The sequence below is a fragment of the Triturus cristatus genome, chromosome 11 (genome assembly GCF_964204655.1).
Source record: "Triturus cristatus chromosome 11, aTriCri1.1, whole genome shotgun sequence".
In the NCBI taxonomy this organism is placed as follows: domain Eukaryota; kingdom Metazoa; phylum Chordata; class Amphibia; order Caudata; family Salamandridae; genus Triturus; species Triturus cristatus.
Genome location: NC_140594.1, coordinates 133,479,540 through 133,501,428, shown reverse-complemented (window position 1 = coordinate 133,501,428; position 21,889 = coordinate 133,479,540). Strand labels below are relative to the sequence as shown.

General features: G+C 49.6%; 5 non-coding genes across 5 annotated transcripts; all 5 read right to left on the bottom strand.

Annotated features, from left to right (window-relative positions):
• Positions 1 to 228: 228 nt before the first annotated feature.
• On the bottom strand, positions 229 to 369 carry LOC146783653 (U4 spliceosomal RNA). Its single transcript, XR_014971108.1, has one exon. It is a non-coding gene; the product is annotated as a U4 spliceosomal RNA (small nuclear RNA).
• A 4,017-nt stretch (positions 370 to 4,386) lies between these two features.
• LOC146783652 (U4 spliceosomal RNA) lies at positions 4,387 to 4,527 on the bottom strand. Its single transcript, XR_014971217.1, has one exon. It is a non-coding gene; the product is annotated as a U4 spliceosomal RNA (small nuclear RNA).
• An 821-nt stretch (positions 4,528 to 5,348) lies between these two features.
• On the bottom strand, positions 5,349 to 5,489 carry LOC146783651 (U4 spliceosomal RNA). The gene has a single exon (XR_014971122.1). It is a non-coding gene; the product is annotated as a U4 spliceosomal RNA (small nuclear RNA).
• Positions 5,490 to 9,506: 4,017 nt separating this feature from the next.
• LOC146783650 (U4 spliceosomal RNA) lies at positions 9,507 to 9,647 on the bottom strand. Its single transcript, XR_014971242.1, has one exon. It is a non-coding gene; the product is annotated as a U4 spliceosomal RNA (small nuclear RNA).
• Positions 9,648 to 10,468: 821 nt separating this feature from the next.
• LOC146783649 (U4 spliceosomal RNA) lies at positions 10,469 to 10,609 on the bottom strand. The gene has a single exon (XR_014971072.1). It is a non-coding gene; the product is annotated as a U4 spliceosomal RNA (small nuclear RNA).
• Between the last annotated feature and the right edge of the window lie 11,280 nt (positions 10,610 to 21,889).

Here is a 21,889-nt window from a genome sequence, read left to right as displayed (position 1 = left end):
AGCTTCCAAGACAATTAGATCACAAAGTTTAATACGTGTACCTTACCTATTGATTAAGAGGACCCTTTTCCACAGATATGAGAAACACTTTAGTTGAAATAAAACAGTTGTTAAAAAAACATATTGACCAATGAGTATTGATATTCTATGAAAAATAGCTACACCTCTTTGCTTACTAAATAACTATAATAATGTATAATCAATCTTCTTTTGACACAATTGATCCAGCCTCCATAGAGACTATCAAAAATTGCCAATACCAACTATTTTTCAAGTTGACATGGCGGGGTATTGGATAAAGTTTTCAATAAGCAATAATCACACCTCGGATAGACCTCATTGGCTACGATACTGCCACTGCACAAAGATAACATCAGCTAGGCGATATGAGCAGTCCCACAACGGTGACACTTTTGTCTGTTACAGGGAGACAAATTTGAAACGTGCACCGATCAGAGAGATATGCAAGCATACTTTCTATGTTTTCTATCACTCGAGTCAAAAGCCAGACATCATATGTACTACTCTATCTTCTGTTGCTTCTGCAGGTAAGTGCCCGTTGGGCTCTGGGATTCCGTATGCTAATTAGCAGATTTCACTATACAGCCTCCTTTGGCACCTCCCTTCATCCCTCTCTATGTGGGATGTCATCAGTACATGATTATGTATGCAACCACATATCCTCCTAAGCCCAAGCAGGCTCCTCCCAAAACTAGTTCTTGTACCTAAATGCAAGAAAGCAACCAAAGGTGTACTATTCTAGAATATTACAAGAGTTAACTTTGGCGCCTCTTGTTCACCCGGATACGAGATGCCTTTCTTGTAAATGGATACATATCAGTCTGCGGACAAAGGAGTGTACAATCTCAGCTATTCACTCAATAGCCGACAAAATAGTTGTGTGAAAGTGCCATCTTTCTTGAATGGTATGCCCCCACTTTTTGCTGAATTGCTGAATGTACTTTGACTGAGTGTGCCCTGAACTCCTGCCAATCAGGAGCCCAGGGCCTATGTTCCTTCCCAAAACAAAAATCTCAAAACAAAATTGGCAAACCCTGGCCACATGTCAGCCCCTGGTAAGTGGTACCCTAGGTACCCAGGGCCTTGTGACCAGGGAAGGCCTCTAAGGGCTGCAGCACTCATTGTGCCACCCTTAGAGGCCCTGTACCCTAACACACACACACTGCCCTGGCAGGCTGAGTGTCTGGGTACAAGACAAAACAGAGAATCGACATGGCACACATCCCTGTGTGCCATGCCCACAACCTTCACTGCCCTGGCATACATCAGCCACCCCTCTAGCTGGGTGCCCTATGCCAGTGGTGTGGGCACAGAGGCAGGAGCCCGGTGCCCCTACAGTACCGAGGTCCATTCCTGGGCCCTGTAAGTGCAGTGCTTCCATTTAAGAGTACATGGTGCTGGGAGCTTGTCAAACACGAACTCCACAGCACTATAATGGCAGCACAGAAGACTGAGAAGTTTGGTATCAAACTGCTCAGCACATTAAACCCACACTGATGCCAGTATGGTATTTAATGTACCAAGCACCACAGAGGGCATCTTAGAGAGGCCCCCTGAAACCTAATTTACAATCCACGTCTGTTCTGAGGCTGCCTAGGCTGCCACACAGCAGACATGTTGCTGGACCCCTGGGTAGGAGAGCCCCTGCTCTCCTGGGTCTGCAACAATGCACATCCTGGGCGAGATGCTAGATCTCCTCCCCCAGGATGGGCATGGGGAAGCTTCAAAGGCATGCCGCCTCTGTGAGCTTCCCCAGGCCACTTGCAACCCCCACTCTGGCGGGAAGCTTGGCCGGAAACCCCAAATAAGGACAGGGGATGGGCCAGCCTGCCAACTCCACCCCTCAGGTGGGGAAGGCGAGGTGAAGCACATCTCCGGGCGCTCGCCATCTTGAAGATGGGAGGCCCTACCCAATCAGGACTAGGCTGCTGCCCCCCTCCCAGAGGAGAGTGGCTGAATAGGGGGTGTACTCACCCCAGGACAGGGACCCATTGGTCCCTGCCCTTCGCCTACCTGTAACGCCCCTAAATTTAGTATTTAGGGGCACCCTGAACCTTCCTTCCCCAGATTCCAGATTCCGAAATACAAAGAAGAGGAAGAAGAAAGAAGACCTGCCCAGCAGCTGCTAAGAAGAGGAAGACACCAACTGCTTTGGCCCCAGCCCTACAGGCCTGGCGACACTCGAACCTGCTCCTGCTCCAACCCGGCATCTATTGTGGCCAGCAACCTCACAAACCCCGGAGGACCTGGCTACCTTTTGGCTCTAAGCCCCTGGGACTCCCATGAGTAGAGGCTCTACTCAAAATCTACTTCTAATCCCTGGCATCAGCCCGGAACCGCGAACCCTACACACTCTGCACCCGCCAAGCCTGGCCTGTGCCGGAGTGACCGAAGACCACGAGGACGACCCCACGACGACTGTGAACCCGAGTCCGGCACCCAAGGACTTCCCTAGACGCTCCTGACGACACCTGCAGCCTCAGAACCAGGTACCCCCCCAACGCGATCAACAGAGGGTAAGATTTCCCGACACCAAAAGGCACCCCTGCACCCGACGCCCTGCGGCTCCCTGTGCCCAAATCCTGGGTACCTACCTATCCTCCAACTACCCAACTTACCTCTCGAAGTGGTGGTGGCACCTAAAGAATCTTCGTCCCCGAGCTTGCAATCTTTTTCTAAACCGGAGCTCTCCCATTGAAATCAATTGAGCACCCAAGAGCTCAAAAGCACCCTGCACCCAGCCGCCCGAGTGGCCCTGGCAGTGTAACCTCTACACCTATCTACTTCCCCATTTGCCCTGAGCAAGTGACCAGGAGCCCAGCTCCCACAGCCGCGTAGCCTGCTAGTCAGCAGCCACCAACCAAGGCCCCCCTACCTCTCATAGGATAACATTGGGCCTAACTCTCTCTGCACCCGGCTGCCCCTGTGCCGCTGAGGGTGAAAACACTCTACCTACCTGACCCTGGGAGACCCCTGAGTCTATGCCCAGAACCTTAACTCTGCCAGTCGAGTACTTACCTTTAAACCGATAACTCAATTTTCTCCATAGGGTAACATTGACTGGTTTCTTCTGAAAATTTCTTCAAAGTGTGGCGTTTTCAAAACTTAGAAATTCACCAAAAATCAGCCGAGTAACGAAAACGAGTATACTCACCTGCTATTAGGTGAGCTCCCAGTGCTGGATCTTGGTGCCCAGCACTGACTCTGAAAAATACTTGCAACTGTACTTACCAGTAACCCAATTTTCTTCCATAGGGAATCATTGACTGTTTTTCTGTGAAATTTCTTCAGTGTCAATTTCTGCAAACTTTAAATATTCTTTAAAAATCGTATAACTTCTGAAAAGTTAATTACTTACCTGTTTTGGATAAAGGTCCCAGTACTGAGTCTAGGCACCCAGTACTGGATTACAAAAGTAACGAGAACATACTATACCTGCAGCTTGAATTTTCTTCCATAGGGAATCATTGACTGTTTTCTATGAAATTTCTTCTAAGTGTCAACTTTTAAAATAGCTAAATATTACTTAAAAATCCTAGTAGTAACTAAGTCGACTTTTATCACTTGTTTCTAAGTATTGTCCCAGGACTGAATCTAGGATCCAGTCCTGGAATCTCTAAAGTAATCCTGAAAGTAATCTATTGCAAATAACTTGAAATTTCTATTGAACTCAATGCATTATTGTGTTTAAAACTGTGTTGCCTATTGCAACAACTTATAACTTTCTACAAAAGCCAATTGCATATTGCAAAAGTATTTAAATAAAGCATCTCATTCTGAGAAAGTATATTTTAATTCCTATTGTTGGTTCTAAAACAAAACAGACATATATTTTTTATACAAACCATTGGCCTAGAGTTCAGTTATTGAGTGTGTGAAATCATTTCGCTGACTGAGTGTGTACAACAAATGCTTTACACTGTCCTCTGATACTGCCTTACTGCTCGACCAAGCTACCACTTTAGAGACTAAGGTTATTTCTAACTTTAGCCTCTGCCAAACCTCTGGGGACTGTGGACTCTGTACACCCTGTACCTATTTTGGAACAGTATATACAGAGCCACTTTCTCACAATAGTACATTTGATCTAAAACCTAGAGAGATGCTGAATAAATGTCTGAATCTTCGGACACTGCGCAGCTTCTAAATCAATTAGCACCCAAAGTTTAATATGTGTACCTTACCTAATGATTAAGCGGACCCTCTTTTACGCATATAAAAAACACGTTGGTTGAAATGAAACAGTTAATGAAAAACATATCGAGCAAAGAGTATTGATATTCTATGAAAAATATCTACACCTTTTTTCTTACTGAATAAATACATTGATGTATAATCAATCATTTTTTGACACAATTGATCTAGCCTCCGTAAAGATTATCCTAAATTACCAACAACAACTGTTGTTCAAGTTGACAAGACTGAGTATTGCGTAAAGTTTTGAATAAGCAACAATCACACCTCGGATACACCGCATTGGTTACAATACTGCCACTATTCAAAGATAACGTCCAATTGGCAATATGAGCAGTCCCACAATCGTGACACTTTTGTCTCTTACAGGGAGACAAAGTTGGAACATATGCACTGATCAGAGAGATATGCAAGCATACTTTCTATGTTTTCTATCACTCAGGTCAAAAGCCAGACATCAGGTGGACTACTTTATCTTCTGTTGGTTCTGCAGATAAGTACCCATTGGGCTCTGGGATTCCATATGCTAATTAGCAGATTTCACTATACAGCCTCCTTTGGCACCTCCCTTCATCCCTCTCTATGTGTGATGTCATCAGTACATGATTCTGTATGCAAACACATATACTCCTAAGCCCCATCTGGCTCCTTCCAAAACGAGTTATTGTACCTAAATGCAAGCAGAGCAACCAAAGGAGTACTATTCTAGAATATTACAAGAGTTCACTTTGGCACCTCTTTGTTCACCCAGATACAAGATGCCTTTCTTGTAAAAGGATACATATCAGTCTGCCGACAAAGGAGTGTACAATCTCAGCTATTCACTCAATAGCCGACAAAATAGCACATTAGCTCTGCTACTTAGAGAGATGCTGAATGAATGTCTGAAGCTTTGGACACTGTGCAGCTTCCAAGACAATTAGATCACAAAGTTTAATACGTGTACCTTACCTATTGATTAAGAGGACCCTTTTCCACAGATATGAGAAACACTTTAGTTGAAATAAAACAGTTGTTAAAAAAACATATTGACCAATGAGTATTGACATTCTATGAAAAATATCTACACCGCTTTGCTTACTAAATAACTATAATGATGTATAATCAATCTTCTTTTGACACAATTGATCCAGCCTCCATAGAGACTATCAAAAATTGCCAATATCAACTATTTTTCAAGTTGACATGGCGGGGTATTGGGTAAAGTTTTCAATAAGCAATAATCACGCTTCGGATAGACCTCATTGGCTACGATACTGCCACTGCACAAAGATAACATCAGCTAGGCGATATGAGCAGTCCCACAACGGTGACACTTTTGTCTGTTACAGGGAGACAAATTTGAAACGTGCACCGATCAGAGAGATATGCAAGCATACTTTCTATGTTTTCTATCACTCGAGTCAAAAGCCAGACATCATATGTACTACTCTATCTTCTGTTGCTTCTGCAGGTAAGTGCCCGTTGGGCTCTGGGATTCCGTATGCTAATTAGCAGATTTCACTATACAGCCTCCTTTGGCACCTCCCTTCATCCCTCTCTATGTGGGATGTCATCAGTACATGATTATGGATGCAACCACATATCCTCCTAAGCCCAAGCAGGCTCCTCCCAAAACTAGTTCTTGTACCTAAATGCAAGAAAGCAACCAAAGGTGTACTATTCTAGAATATTACAAGAGTTAACTTTGGCGCCTCTTGTTCACCCGGATACGAGATGCCTTTCTTGTAAATGGATACATATCAGTCTGCGGACAAAGGAGTGTACAATCTCAGCTATTCACTCAATAGCCGACAAAATAGTTGTGTGAAAGTGCCATCTTTCTTGAATGGTATGCCCCCACTTTTTGCTGAATTGCTGAATGTACTTTGACTGAGTGTGCCCTGGACTCCTGCCAATCAGGAGCCCAGGGCCTATGTTCCTTCCCAAAACAAAAATCTCAAAACAAAATTGGCAAACCCTGGCCACATGTCAGCCCCTGGTAAGTGGTACCCTAGGTACCCAGGGCCTTGTGACCAGGGAAGGCCTCTAAGGGCTGCAGCACTCATTGTGCCACCCTTAGAGGCCCTGTACCCTAACACACACACACTGCCCTGGCAGGCTGAGTGTCTGGGTACAAGACAAAAAAGATAATCGACATGGCACACATCCCTGTGTGCCATGCCCACAACCTTCACTGCCCTGGCATACATCAGCCACCCCTCTAGCTGGGTGCCCTATGCCAGTGGTGTGGGCACAGAGGCAGGAGCCCGGTGCCCCTACAGTACCCAGGTCCATTCCTGGGCCCTGTAAGTGCAGTGCTTCCATTTAAGAGTACCTGGTGCTGGGAGCTTGTCAAACACAAACTCCACAGCACTATAATGGCAGCACAGAAGACTGAGAAGTTTGGTATCAAACTGCTCAGCACATTAAACCCACACTGATGCCAGTATGGTATTTAATGTACCAAGCACCACAGAGGGCATCTTAGAGAGGCCCCCTGAAACCTAACCTACAATCCACGTCTGTTCTGAGGCTGCCTAGGCTGCCACACAGCAGACATGTTGCTGGACCCCTGGGTAGGAGAGCCCCTGCTCTCCTGGGTCTGCAACAATGCACATCCTGGGCGAGATGCTAGATCTCCTCCCCCAGGATGGGCAGGGGGAAGCTTCAAAGGCATGCCGCCTCTGTGAGCTTCCCCAGGCCACTTGCAACCCCCACTCTGGCGGGAAGCTTGGCCGGAAACCCCAAATAAGGACAGGGGATGGGCCAGCCTGCCAACTCCACCCCTCAGGTGGGGAAGGCGAGGTGTAGCACATCTCCGGGCGCTCGCCATCTTGAAGATGGGAGGCCCTACCCAATCAGGACTAGGCTGCTGCCCCCCTCCCAGAGGAGAGTGGCTGAATAGGGGGTGTACTCACCCCAGGACAGGGACCCATTGGTCCCTGCCCTTCGCCTACCTGTAACGCCCCTAAATTTAGTATTTAGGGGCACCCTGAACCTTCCTTCCCCAGATTCCAGATTCCGAAATACAAAGAAGAGGAAGAAGAAAGAAGACCTGCCCTGCAGCTGCTAAGAAGAGGAAGACACCAACTGCTTTGGCCCCAGCCCTACAGGCCTGGCGACACTCGAACCTGCTCCTGCTCCAACCCGGCATCTATTGTGGCCAGCAACCTCACAAACCCCGGAGGACCTGGCTACCTTTTGGCTCTAAGCCCCTGGGACTCCCATGAGTAGAGGCTCTACTCAAAATCTACTTCTAATCCCTGGCATCAGCCCGGAACCGCGAACCCTACACACTCTGCACCCGCCAAGCCTGGCCTGTGCCGGAGTGACCAAAGACCACGAGGACGACCCCACGACGACTGTGAACCCGAGTCCGGCACCCAAGGACTTCCCTAGACGCTCCTGACGACACCTGCAGCCTCAGAACCAGGTACCCCCCCAACGCGATCAACAGAGGGTAAGATTTCCCGACACCAAAAGGCACCCCTGCACCCGGCGCCCTGCCGCTCCCTGTGCCCAAATCCTGGGTACCTACCTATCCTCCAACTACCCAACTTACCTCTCGAAGTGGTGGTGGCACCTAAAGAATCTTCGTCCCCGAGCTTGCAATCTTTTTCTAAACCGGAGCTCTCCCATTGAAATCAATTGAGCGCCCAAGAGCTCAAAAGCACCCTGCACCCAGCCGCCCGAGTGGCCCTGGCAGTGTAACCTCTACACCTATCTACTTCCCCATTTGCCCTGAGCAAGTGACCAGGAGCCCAGCTCCCACAGCCGCGTAGCCTGCTAGTCAGCAGCCACCAACCAAGGCCCCCCTACCTCTCATAGGATAACATTGGGCCTAACTCTCTCTGCACCCGGCTGCCCCTGTGCCGCTGAGGGTGAAAACACTCTACCTACCTGACCCTGGGAGACCCCTGAGTCTATGCCCAGAACCTTAACTCTGCCAGTCGAGTACTTACCTTTAAACCGATAACTCAATTTTCTCCATAGGGTAACATTGACTGGTTTCTTCTAAAAATTTCTTCAAAGTGTGGAGTTTTCAAAACTTAGAAATTCACCAAAAATCAGCCGAGTAACGAAAACGAAAATACTCACCTGCTATTAGGTGAGCTCCCAGTGCTGGATCTTGGTGCCCAGCACTGACTCTGAAAAATACTTACAACTGTACTTACCAGTAACCCAATTTTCTTCCATAGGGAATCATTGACTGTTTTTCTGTGAAATTTCTTCAGTGTCAATTTCTGCAAACTTTAAATATTCTTTAAAAATCGTATAACTTCTGAAAACTTAATTACTTACCTGTTTTGGATAAAGGTCCCAGTACTGAGTCTAGGCACCCAGTACTGGATTACAAAAGTAACGAGAACATACTATACCTGCAGCTTGAATTTTCTTCCATAGGGAATCATTGACTGTTTTCTATGAAATTTCTTCTAAGTGTCAACTTTTAAAATAGCAAAATATTACTTAAAAATCCTAGTAGTAACTAAGTCGACTTTTATCACTTGTTTCTAAGTATTGTCCCAGGACTGAATCTAGGATCCAGTCCTGGAATCTCTAAAGTAATCCTGAAAGTAATCTATTGCAAATAACTTGAAATTTCCATTGAACTCAATGCATTATTGTGTTTAAAACTGTGTTGCCTATTGCAACAACTTATAACTTTCTACAAAAGCCAATTGCATATTGCAAAAGTATTTAAATAAAGCATCTCATTCTGAGAAAGTATATTTTAATTCCTATTGTTGGTTCTAAAACAAAACAGACATATATTTTTTATACAAACCATTGGCCTAGAGTTCAGTTATTGAGTGTGTGAAATCATTTCGCTGACTGAGTGTGTACAACAAATGCTTTACACTGTCCTCTGATACTGCCTTACTGCTCGACCAAGCTACCACTTTAGAGACTAAGGTTATTTCTAACTTTAGCCTCTGCCAAACCTCTGGGGACTGTGGACTCTGTACACCCTGTACCTATTTTGGAACAGTATATACAGAGCCACTTTCTCACAACAGTACATTTGATCTAAAACCTAGAGAGATGCTGAATAAATGTCTGAATCTTCGGACACTGCGCAGCTTCTAAATCAATTAGCACCCAAAGTTTAATATGTGTACCTTACCTAATGATTAAGCAGACCCTCTTTTACGCATATAAAAAACACGTTGGTTGAAATGAAACAGTTAATAAAAAACATATCGAGCAAAGAGTATTGATATTCTATGAAAAATATCTACACCTTTTTTCTTACTGAATAAATACATTGATGTATAATCAATCATTTTTTGACACAATTGATCTAGCCTCCGTAAAGATTATCCTAAATTACCAACAACAACTGTTGTTCAAGTTGACAAGACTGGGTATTGCGTAAAGTTTTGAATAAGCAACAATCACACCACGGATACACCGCATTGGTTACAATACTGCCACTATTCAAAGATAACGTCCAATTGGCAATATGAGCAGTCCCACAATCGTGACACTTTTGTCTCTTACAGGGAGACAAAGTTGGAACATATGCACTGATCAGAGAGATATGCAAGCATACTTTCTATGTTTTCTATCACTCAGGTCAAAAGCCAGACAACAGGTGGACTACTTTATCTTCTGTTGGTTCTGCAGATAAGTACCCATTAGGCTCTGGGATTCCATATGCTAATTAGCAGATTTCACTATACAGCCTCCTTTGGCACCTCCCTTCATCCCTCTCTATGTGTGATGTCATCAGTACATGATTCTGTATGCAAACACATATACTCCTAAGCCCCATCTGGCTCCTTCCAAAACGAGTTATTGTACCTAAATGCAAGCAGAGCAACCAAAGGAGTACTATTCTAGAATATTACAAGAGTTCACTTTGGCACCTCTTTGTTCACCCAGATACAAGATGCCTTTCTTGTAAAAGGATACATATCAGTCTGCCGACAAAGGAGTGTACAATCTCAGCTATTCACTCAATAGCCGACAAAATAGCACATTAGCTCTGCTACTTAGAGAGATGCTGAATGAATGTCTGAAGCTTTGGACACTGTGCAGCTTCCAAGACAATTAGATCACAAAGTTTAATACGTGTACCTTACCTATTGATTAAGAGGACCCTTTTCCACAGATATGAGAAACACTTTAGTTGAAATAAAACAGTTGTTAAAAAAACATATTGACCAATGAGTATTGACATTCTATGAAAAATATCTACACCTCATTGCTTACTAAATAACTATAATGATGTATAATCAATCTTCTTTTGACACAATTGATCCAGCCTCCATAGAGACTATCAAAAATTGCCAATATCAACTATTTTTCAAGTTGACATGGCGGGGTATTGGGTAAAGTTTTCAATAAGCAATAATCACGCCTCGGATAGACCTCATTGGCTACGATACTGCCACTGCACAAAGATAACATCAGCTAGGCGATATGAGCAGTCCCACAACGGTGACACTTTTGTCTGTTACAGGGAGACAAATTTGAAACGTGCACCGATCAGAGAGATATGCAAGCATACTTTCTATGTTTTCTATCACTCGAGTCAAAAGCCAGACATGATATGTACTACTCTATCTTCTGTTGCTTCTGCAGATAAGTGCCCGTTGGGCTCTGGGATTCCGTATGCTAATTAGCAGATTTCACTATACAGCCTCCTTTGGCACCTCCCTTCATCCCTCTCTATGTGGGATGTCATCAGTACATGATTATGGATGCAACCACATATCCTCCTAAGCCCAAGCAGGCTCCTCCCAAAACTAGTTCTTGTACCTAAATGCAAGAAAGCAACCAAAGGTGTACTATTCTAGAATATTACAAGAGTTAACTTTGGCGCCTCTTGTTCACCCGGATACGAGATGCCTTTCTTGTAAATGGATACATATCAGTCTGCGGACAAAGGAGTGTACAATCTCAGCTGTTCACTCAATAGCCGACAAAATAGTTGTGTGAAAGTGCCATCTTTCTTGAATGGTATGCCCCCACTTTTTGCTGAATTGCTGAATGTACTTTGACTGAGTGTGCCCTGGACTCCTGCCAATCAGGAGCCCAGGGCCTATGTTCCTTCCCAAAACAAAAATCTCAAAACAAAATTGGCAAACCCTGGCCACATGTCAGCCCCTGGTAAGTGGTACCCTAGGTACCCAGGACCTTGTGACCAGGGAAGGCCTCTAAGGGCTGCAGCACTCATTGTGCCACCCTTAGAGGCCCTGTACCCTAACACACACACACTGCCCTGGCAGGCTGAGTGTCTGGGTACAAGACAAAACAGAGAATCGACATGGCACACATCCCTGTGTGCCATGCCCACAACCTTCACTGCCCTGGCATACATCAGCCACCCCTCTAGCTGGGTGCCCTATGCCAGTGGTGTGGGCACAGAGGCAGGAGCCCGGTGCCCCTACAGTACCCAGGTCCATTCCTGGGCCCTGTAAGTGCAGTGCTTCCATTTAAGAGTACATGGTGCTGGGAGCTTGTCAAACACGAACTCCACAGCACTATAATGGCAGCACAGAAGACTGAGAAGTTTGGTATCAAACTGCTCAGCACATTAAACCCACACTGATGCCAGTATGGTATTTAATGTACCAAGCACCACAGAGGGCATCTTAGAGAGGCCCCCTGAAACCTAACATACAATCCACGTCTGTTCTGAGGCTGCCTAGGCTGCCACACAGTAGACATGTTGCTGGACCCCTGGGTAGGAGAGCCCCTGCTCTCCTGGGTCTGCAACAATGCACATCCTGGGCGAGATGCTAGATCTCCTCCCCCAGGATGGGCAGGGGGAAGCTTCAAAGGCATGCCGCCTCAGTGAGCTTCCCCAGGCCACTTGCAACCCCCACTCTGGCGGGAAGCTTGGCCGGAAACCCCAAATAAGGACAGGGGATGGGCCAGCCTGCAAACCCCACCCCTCAGGTGGGGAAGGCGAGGTGAAGCACATCTCCGGGCGCTCGCCATCTTGAAGATGGGAGGCCCTACCCAATCAGGACTAGGCTGCTGCCCCCCTCCCAGAGGAGAGTGGCTGAATAGGGGGTGTACTCACCCCAGGACAGGGACCCATTGGTCCCTGCCCTTCGCCTACCTGTAACGCCCCTAAATGTAGTATTTAGGGGGGGGCGTGGCTTGGCTGCGAGGCGGAATGGCTGCCTGAAACCGCAGCTCCGCCGATCGAGCGAATTAATCCGGTGAATATCCGTCGAAATTGTGCCTAATCTCGGTCCTCTCGCCCCCGCTTGAACCCCCTGGTGTGGGGGCCCGGCCGGAGAGGATCCCTGCCGCGGCGTGAGCGGCGGCGGCGACTATCGGCCTGCCGAGCGGAGCACCGGAGGCGGGGCCCACGACCTTCCTAGAAGCCGGGGACTGGCGTGGGACTGGTGCCCGGAGCGGCGCGGTGCTGCTCGCGGGCGTGAGGCTGCACTTCCCAGGCCTGATCACTGACTTTGCCCCCTCGGGGGACGCTGGGACTCGAGGGCGGTTCGCCCTGGACCGGATCCGCCGCTGGCGGAGCTGGAGCTGGAGATCGGGGCACTCTGGGTCCCCGCGCTCGGAAGCCATTACGGAGGTCGTGGCGCGAGCGCCTGGCCAGTTGACCAGAGAGAGGCCCTGTGGGAGATCGCGAGCTGGGTGTGAACTGCTAATCCGCCCGGCAGGGTAACCCGTGCTGTGATCGTGGGTCGCTTCTGCTCCCCTTTGACTATTGGGTCCGCACTGTGCCCTGGGATCAGGGACGAAGATCGATCGCCGCGCCTGGATCGGCGACGACGCGGGGGCCTGCGAGGGGGCACCCGGTGGCGTAGGTCTCCCTGCGGCTGTGAGATGGTGAGGAGTGCCTACTGCTGGGGCCCTAAGAACAAGAGATAGCGGGCCGGCGCCCCCCGGAGTCCGGGGCCTGTGCCTGTGGTGGCGCTTGGGCCTTGCCGACTGCGACGCCATTTTGCCGGGCTGGAGCGATGCTGACGCTGTGAGGTGCTGCTGCGAAGCCCTGACCTGGGAGCCCCGCAGTGAGTAGGCCCCGTTCCACAGTTGGCGCTGCGTGGTAACAATGGGCAAGCCTGATACCCGCCAACCGCGCCTGACATTTGACAAATCCAAGCAAAAAGCGCCGGATCCGAACACTCGAGACCCCGATGCGGTGCAGGATGCCCAGGGCGGCTCTCAAGACGTGGACATTAAATCAATGTTTCTGGACCTAAAAACAAGCCTGCAGGGAATAGATGGCAAGATGGACGCGCTAGCGGCGCGCATGGATGGCATTACGACGCGAATGGACAAGCAGGAGGGCAGAGTGGAAGGGCTGGAGGCTCGTGTTGCGGAGACGGAGGAGAGCCAGACGGCGCTGGCCACGCAAATGAAGGGCATGGAAAAAGTCTTGGCACTCATACAGCAAAAGAACGAGGATTTGGAGGCTCGCTCAAGGCGTAACAACATCCGCATCACAGGGGTGGCGGAGTCGACCGACATCACCAGCATGGAGCAGTATGTCGAGCAGATGATGAAGGACTTGTTTGGGTCCGGCCTTTCGCAGATGTTCCTTGTTGAAAGGGCGCATAGGACACTGGGACCTAGACCTAAGCCGGGAGCACCATCCAGACCCATTATTGCACGCATCCTAAATTACAGGGATCGGGACACGATACTGCGAATGGCACGCGACATGAAGGACGTACAATACAAGGGAAACAACATCGCGCTGTACCCGGACTTCACGCTACAGGTACAGATGGCCCGCAGGGAATTCATGCCGGCGAAGAAAATTTTTCAACAAACGGGCACGAAATACTCTTTGATCTACCCTGCCAAGCTCCGGGTGCATGGCCCCGGGAAACCTTCATTCTTCGTGGATGCGAAGGCAGCCATGCAGTACGCGAAGCAGTTAGCCAGAGACCAAAAGAACCGCCCGCCTGCGGAGGGACCAGAACTTCCGGACAGGCTAAGTGATGTGGAATGAGTGTGTCCGCAGGGGTTTTTTTTCTGGGGTTTCCCTATGACCTGCCTGTATGGGCTCGACCGGACACTGGTGTCTGCTGTGGGCATTGGGGAATTCCTCCAGATGGCTGGGCTGCTATTAATCTGACCTCTTGATTCTGGGGGTGGGGGTCCCCGAGCTGGCACAACCCACTGGCGCTCGATCGCCCTGTCAAAAGTACAGGGTTAGTAGGTGGCCAACCTGCGCGCCTCAGGGGATGATTCCCATTTACGGGCTGCTATCGATGGCCTTAGCGACTGTTTGTGGGGTGGGGTGGGTAATTGGGGGGGCAGTTGCACAACCTGATTGGGGGGTTGGAGCGGGTGGGGTTTCTGGTTTTGGGAGTTGGGAGGATGTTCAGGGTAGTTGGGGGGTTTGTGGCGACGACCGAGAAGAAGCACATCGCTGTGATTTATCTTTTACTGTACAGTACACACTGCAATGTTTTCCATCATGGTGCACGCTGTCCCGCGCTCCTTTTTGTGCCAGACTACTAGCCGTGCGACAGGTGTTTGGCCCTAGTGTCTGTAGGTGGGGCGAGAGTGGCGAGCTGAGCGATCATGGCCTGCGGTTGGCTTCTGATCTTCTGAGGTACCTGGCGCAGTGCAGAGAGTGAGGTGCCTGACTTGGAATGTGCGCGGTATGAATGACGGCCGCAAGGCCCGGCTGGTGCAGGCCTACCTACTTAGGAAAGACATAGACATCTGCCTCCTGCAGGAAACCCATCTAACTGCTACCGCGACACAGCTCTTCAGGCGGCATCGTTGGGCGGAGCCAGTGCATGCGGCATACTCCAATTACTCCAGAGGGGTGGCGATCTTAATAAAGAGAGGGCTCCCATGGACCACCCATGAGACGATTAGGGATGCAGATGGCAGATATATCATATTGGTGGGGGCGCTGCATGGTATGAGGGTGGTGCTGGTGAATGTATACGGCCCCAATGATGACAACCCTGACTTTTATGAAGAACTATGGCATAAGGTACAGACCCGGGGGCCGGCGGCAGTGTTGTGGGGGGGGGACTACAACGTTGTGCTCTCTGACACGATGGATAGGCAGGGCGCGGCCAGGGACCATCATCCTAGAGCGGCGGAAACGCTCGGTGATATTATACAAGATGCGGGGCTTGTGGATTCCTGGAGGGTGCTGCACCCCGGAGATCGGGCGGGTACGTGCATCACTGCGCATAGGGCTGCTTGGTCCCGGCTGGACTACTGGCTGTTGTCCAGGGACCTGCACACCTCGGTATTGGAGGTGGAGCACCTACCGAGGTCACTCTCTGATCACGCCCCGGTGTTGTTGTCACTGGCTACCCCCTCCAAATATGCTACGCCCTTTAGCTGGCGGTTCCCCTCCCGAGCGCTGCGCGACCAGGTATTCCAGCAAGGTCTCCGCGAGAAGCTCGAGGAGTACTTTGAGCTTAATGAGGGGTCCGTAGAGTCCCCGGGAATACTGTGGGAGGCCTGCAAGGTAGTCACCAGGGGGTACTGCATGTCGCTAAAATCGGGAGTTTTGAGAACCATACGGCGCACGCTTGAGTCCTTGGAGGCGGAACTTGCGCGGCTTGAGTCCACGTTACTCGCGGCGCCCTCTGATGGCGCGAGGGCTATGTTCCGATCGACACTGACTAAATATCAGGAGGAAGCTGACCGTGAGGTCGCGTACCTATCTAAAGACTGTCAAGCCAGACGGTATGGAGAGGGTGACCGCGCGGGCCGCACGCTGGCGAACCTGCTGCGGGCACCGCGTGGGGCGGATCATATCCTGGAATTACGGAGGGAGGATGGCGAGGTGGTGCGGGAGCCGCCGGAGATACTTGCTACTATGACAGACTTTTACACAGAATTATATACCTCCAAGGTGGATCCGGACGACACTGCTCTCCGCGAGTACTTGGACACTATAGCGCTTGCGTGGTTCAATGATAGAGCCAGACAATACATGGATCTCCCATTTACGCCGGATGACATAAGGGCAGTGATCGCTGGCTTACCCCTCTGTAAGGCACCGGGCCCTGACGGGCTTACGGCGGCCTTCTATAAGGAATATGCTGACATCCTGGTCCCGCGCTTACACAGAGTGTTTGAGGAGGCGGTAGAAACGGGGATCCTTCCCCAGTCAATGCGTGAGGCGCTGATCATCACGCTGCTGAAGCCAGGAAAGGACCCCGCTAGCCCGGATTCCTACCGCCCACTTTCCCTGATAAACCTTGACGCTAAAATATATGCGAAACTGCTCTCTGACCGCCTCAAATTCATGCTGCCACAGATAGCGCTGTCGGATCAGTCGGGCTTTGTCATGGGGAGGTCCACCTCTCAGAACTTGAGGGTGCTCTTTGGGCTCATACACTACCTGGACCCCAGGGTGCAGGCGACGGCGGCGTTGCTGGACGCGACCAAAGCGTTTGACTCCCTGGAGTGGAAATTCTTGCGGACATTGTTTACTCGAATGGGCTTTAGCCTGCCCTTTGCTAGGCGTATCGGTGTTCTATATAATGGCCCGACGGCAAGGGTGCGGGTGAATGGTCAAACGTCTGCGCCCATACGCATAACCAGAGGGACTCGGCAGGGCTGCCCACTTTCGCCGTTGCTTTTTGCCATCGCCACGGAGCCCCTGGCGGCTCGGTTGAGGCAGCACCACACCCAGCGCAGCATAGGCTTCACGTCCCGTGGCCTATTAATCTCGCTGTACGCGGATGATCTTACCATATATATGATGAACCCGGCAGAGAATTTTGATCCGCTGATGAGAGAGGTGATACGCTATAGCGGCCTAACCGGCATAAATATTAACTGGTCGAAGTCAGTGATGCTGCCGCTGACGGACGGCACGGCTGTGTGTCACACGGAATTCCCGATTGAGTGGGCCACCGACGAGGTCAAGTATCTGGGCATTCAGATCAGCCGCTCAATTCAGGAAGTGTGGCTGTCTAACTTTGGGGTGGCCATGGAATGGCTGGAGACCAAGGTGAAGAGATGGAAGGCGCTGCCGCTGTCCATGCTGGGCCGCATCGCCATCGCGAAAATGGTCGTGGTGCCCAAGTTTCTCTACCTATTTGTAAACATCCCTTTACCGCTAACAAAGGCGTTCTTCCGTCGCCTCCGCTCAGCCGTGATCGAACTGGTCTGGGCGGGCAGGCAGCCTCGAGTGGCTTGGAACCTCCTCACACTTCCCTTCAGTCAGGGGGGCCTGGCAGCCCCGGACTTTGAGCTGTATGCGTACAGCACGCAGGCACAATACTTACACTACTGGCACCACCCGATTCCTTACCAGCCACACGTTGCGATAGAACTGGACGTGGCGGCGCCCTGCCCGATACGGACGGCGGTGTACCAGAAATATAGACGACCCAGGGAAGATATCAACACCGTGGAAATGGTGCGTTGGGCCTGGGCGGGCATTGCCAGACGCGCGGGCGTCTCTGATCTCTACGCCCCGAGCATGCCCCTGGAGGGAAATCCCCTGTTGGGTCCGTTGACGGACGCGGCGGTGGCGCGCCGGGCCGGTGCGTGTGGGTTGACGGTGGCAGGTGACCTGTATCCGGACGATACTTTCATCACACTGCCTGACATGGCCGCGACCCCTGAACCGACGGCATCGGAGCTGCTGCTATACTATCAATTACGGTCGGCATGCAGGAAGAGATATCCTACGTTCCCGGAGGCCCCGCCATCACTGGCGGCCTTGGAGGACGTGCTGTCCAACTCCTCCTCGCGGAAATTAATAACACGCATATACAGGTCTACACAGCGTGCGACGCCGGTTGCGCATATGGACTCCAGGACACTGTGGGAGGAGGAGGCGGGCGTGCGCATCACGGAACAACAATGGGAATTCTGCTGTGCCCAGCTTGAGCAATTGTCGCCCAATTACCGGCTGCGGCTGGTACACTTCAACTACCTACACAGGACGTACCGTACACCTATGCAGCTCTTCAAGATGGGCCTGCAGGCCGATACGAAGTGCTGGAGATGTGGTGTGAGGGACGCTACGTTCTTCCATCTGGTGTGGACATGCGGTCCCATTGACGGCTTCTGGGATGCCATATTTAAAGCTGTCAGTGAAATTGTGGGCATGCGCATTGTTCCGGACCCTTTGGTGGCCCTCCTGGGCTTCGTCAAGAATATACCCCCGGCGTTGCGTCGCCTTGTGGCCCTTCTCCTACTACTCGCTAAGCGCCAACTGGCAGTACACTGGAAGAAGCAGGCTCCGCCGGCTGTTGCAGGATGGGTTAGGTCTGCGATATACTGCAAGGACCAACTCACTGCCTATTGGGATCAGATGCCGCAGCGTTCACGACCAGTGGATATATGGCAGCCGCTAGTAGAATGGCTGGCGAGTAGAGATGCGGCTGGCGAGGATTGAGGCCGTGGGAGAGTGGACTGGTGGTTTGATATGGGCGCACTTTGGGTCTGCATGTGGAGGCTGATTGGCGTTGGGGCTGCGCTGCCCAGGCCGCTGCTGCTCTGGTGGCTGGGCTGTGATATGACTGGATGGGACGACTAGGGTTCCCGAGGCTGCGGCATTGCATAGGTGCGCGTTAGTAACTGCAGGAGTACTGATGACTGGAATGTGCTACTGTTCTTCGACTGTCGCTTTTTGGTTGTATGTTACTGTAAATTGTGTATATTCATATTTTGGATATATCGCTCAGATGTACAAGGTGGATAATCTTTGGCGGTGTGCCGCCACGTCACTTTGCTGCCTGCCTCCGGGTTGTTGGCTAAATAGCGGTGAACAGTTTGAAATGACAATAAAGGTTTTTAAAACACAAAAAAAAAAAAAAAAAAAAAAAAAATGTAGTATTTAGGGTAGGCCTGGGCGAAGCACTACGCTACGCTCGCGTAGTTTGCGAAGTTCGCGCTACTTCGCGCTACGCGAACTGCACGTAGCACAGTGCGAACACGCGTAGCGTAGTGTTGCGTAGTGCTGCGGTCATTTTTTGCTTGCTCGCGGTCCTCAACGTCAAGTTGGCGACCGCGAGCAAGCAAAATGACATCCTGGCGAGACTTTTTCCTTGTTCGCGATCGCGAGCATGGAAAATAAACCTCCCGGCGAGATTCCCAACTAGAGAAGGTCAGGTTTCTCATTGCGAGGGGTCGCGTATGCTCGCGACCGCTCGCGATGAGAAACTACCAGTTCGCGTTGAGAAAGCTGCAGCTCGAGTAAAAATCTACTCGAGCAGCAGAAAACTACAGCTCGCACTGTGCAAGATGCCATTTTCAATGATTGCACAGTGCCGGTTGCTTGTCCGCACTGTGCAATCATTGAAAACAACATCTTGCACAGTGCGAACATGTTACTTCGCAGTTCGCGAAGTGCTACGCGTAGCTCGCGTAGTGCGAACTTCACTTTGCGTAGCTTCGCGAAGTGCTACTTCGCGAACTACGCCCACCCTTAGGGGCACCCTGAACCTTCCTTCCCCAGATTCCAGATTCCGAAATACAAAGAAGAGGAAGAAGAAAGAAGACCTGCCCTGCAGCTGCTAAGAAGAGGAAGACACCAACTGCTTTGGCCCCAGCCCTACAGGCCTGGCGACACTCGAACCTGCTCCTGCTCCAACCCGGCATCTATTGTGGCCAGCAACCTCACAAACCCCGGAGGACCTGGCTACCTTTTGGCTCTAAGCCCCTGGGACTCCCATGAGTAGAGGCTCTACTCAAAATCTACTTCTAATCCCTGGCATCAGCCCGGAACCGCGAACCCTACACACTCTGCACCCGCCAAGCCTGGCCTGTGCCGGAGTGACCAAAGACCACGAGGACGACCCCACGACGACTGTGAACCCGAGTCCGGCACCCAAGGACTTCCCTAGACGCTCCTGACGACACCTGCAGCCTCAGAACCAGGTACCCCCCCAACGCGATCAACAGAGGGTAAGATTTCCCGACACCAAAAGGCACCCCTGCACCCGGCGCCCTGCGGCTCCCTGTGCCCAAATCCTGGGTACCTACCTATCCTCCAACTACCCAACTTACCTCTCGAAGTGGTGGTGGCACCTAAAGAATCTTCGTCCCCGAGCTTGCAATCTTTTTCTAAACCGGAGCTCTCCCATTGAAATCAATTGAGCGCCCAAGAGCTCAAAAGCACCCGGCACCCAGCCGCCCGAGTGGCCCTGGCAGTGTAACCTCTACACTTATCTACTTCCCCATTTGCCCTGAGCAAGTGACCAGGAGCCCAGCTCCCACAGCCGCGTAGCCTGCTAGTCAGCAGCCACCAACCAAGGCCCCCCTACCTCTCATAGGATAACATTGGGCCTAACTCTCTCTGCACCCGGCTGCCCCTGAGCCGCTGAGGGTGAAAAAACTCTACCTACCTGACCCTGGGAGACCCCTGAGTCTATGCCCAGAACCTTAACTCTGCCAGTCGAGTACTTACCTTTAAACCGATAACTCAATTTTCTCCATAGGGTAACATTGACTGGTTTCTTCTGAAAATTTCTTCAAAGTGTGGAGTTTTCAAAACTTAAAATATTCACAAAAAATCAGCCGAGTAACGAAAGCGAAAATACTCACCTGCTATTAGGTGAGCTCCCAGTGCTGGATCTTGGTGCCCAGCACTGACTTTGAAAAATACTTACAACTGTACTTACCAGTAACCCAATTTTCTTCCATAGGGAATCATTGACTGTTTTTCTGTGAAATTTCTTCAAAGTGTCAATTTCTGCAAACTTTAAATATGCTTTAAAAATCGTATAACTTCTGAAAACGTAATTACTTACCTGTTTTGGATAAAGGTCCCAGTACTGAGTCTAGGCACCCAGTACTGGATTACAAAAGTAACGAGAACATACTATACCTGCAGCTTGAATTTTCTTCCATAGGGAATCATTGACTGTTTTCTATGAAATTTCTTCTAAGTGTCAACTTTTAAAATAGCAAAATATTACTTAAAAATCCTAGTAGTAACTAAGTCGACTTTTATCACTTGTTTCTAAGTACTGTCCCAGGACTGAATCTAGGATCCAGTCCTGGAATCTCTAAAGTAATCCTGAAAGTAATCTATTGCAAATAACTTGAAATTTCTATTGAACTCAATGCATTATTGTGTTTAAAACTGTGTTGCCTATTGCAACAACTTATAACTTTCTACAAAAGCCAATTGCATATTGCAAAAGTATTTAAATAAAGCATCTCATTCTGAGAAAGTATATTTTAATTCCTATTGTTGGTTCTAAAACAAAACAGACATATATTTTTTATACAAACCATTGGCCTAGAGTTCAGTTATTGAGTGTGTGAAATCATTTCGCTGACTGAGTGTGTACAACAAATGCTTTACACTGTCCTCTGATACTGCCTTACTGCTCGACCAAGCTACCACTTTAGAGACTAAGGTTATTTCTAACTTTAGCCTCTGCCAAACCTCTGGGGACTGTGGACTCTGTACACCCTGTACCTATTTTGGAACAGTATATACAGAGCCACTTTCTCACAATAGTACATTTGATCTAAAACCTAGAGAGATGCTGAATAAATGTCTGAATCTTCGGACACTGCGCAGCTTCTAAATCAATTAGCACCCACAGTTTAATATGTGTACCTTACCTAATGATTAAGCGGACCCTCTTTTACGCATATAAAAAACACGTTGGTTGAAATGAAACAGTTAATGAAAAACATATCGAGCAAAGAGTATTGATATTCTATGAAAAATATCTACACCTTTTTTCTTACTGAATAAATACATTGATGTATAATCAATCATTTTTTGACACAATTGATCTAG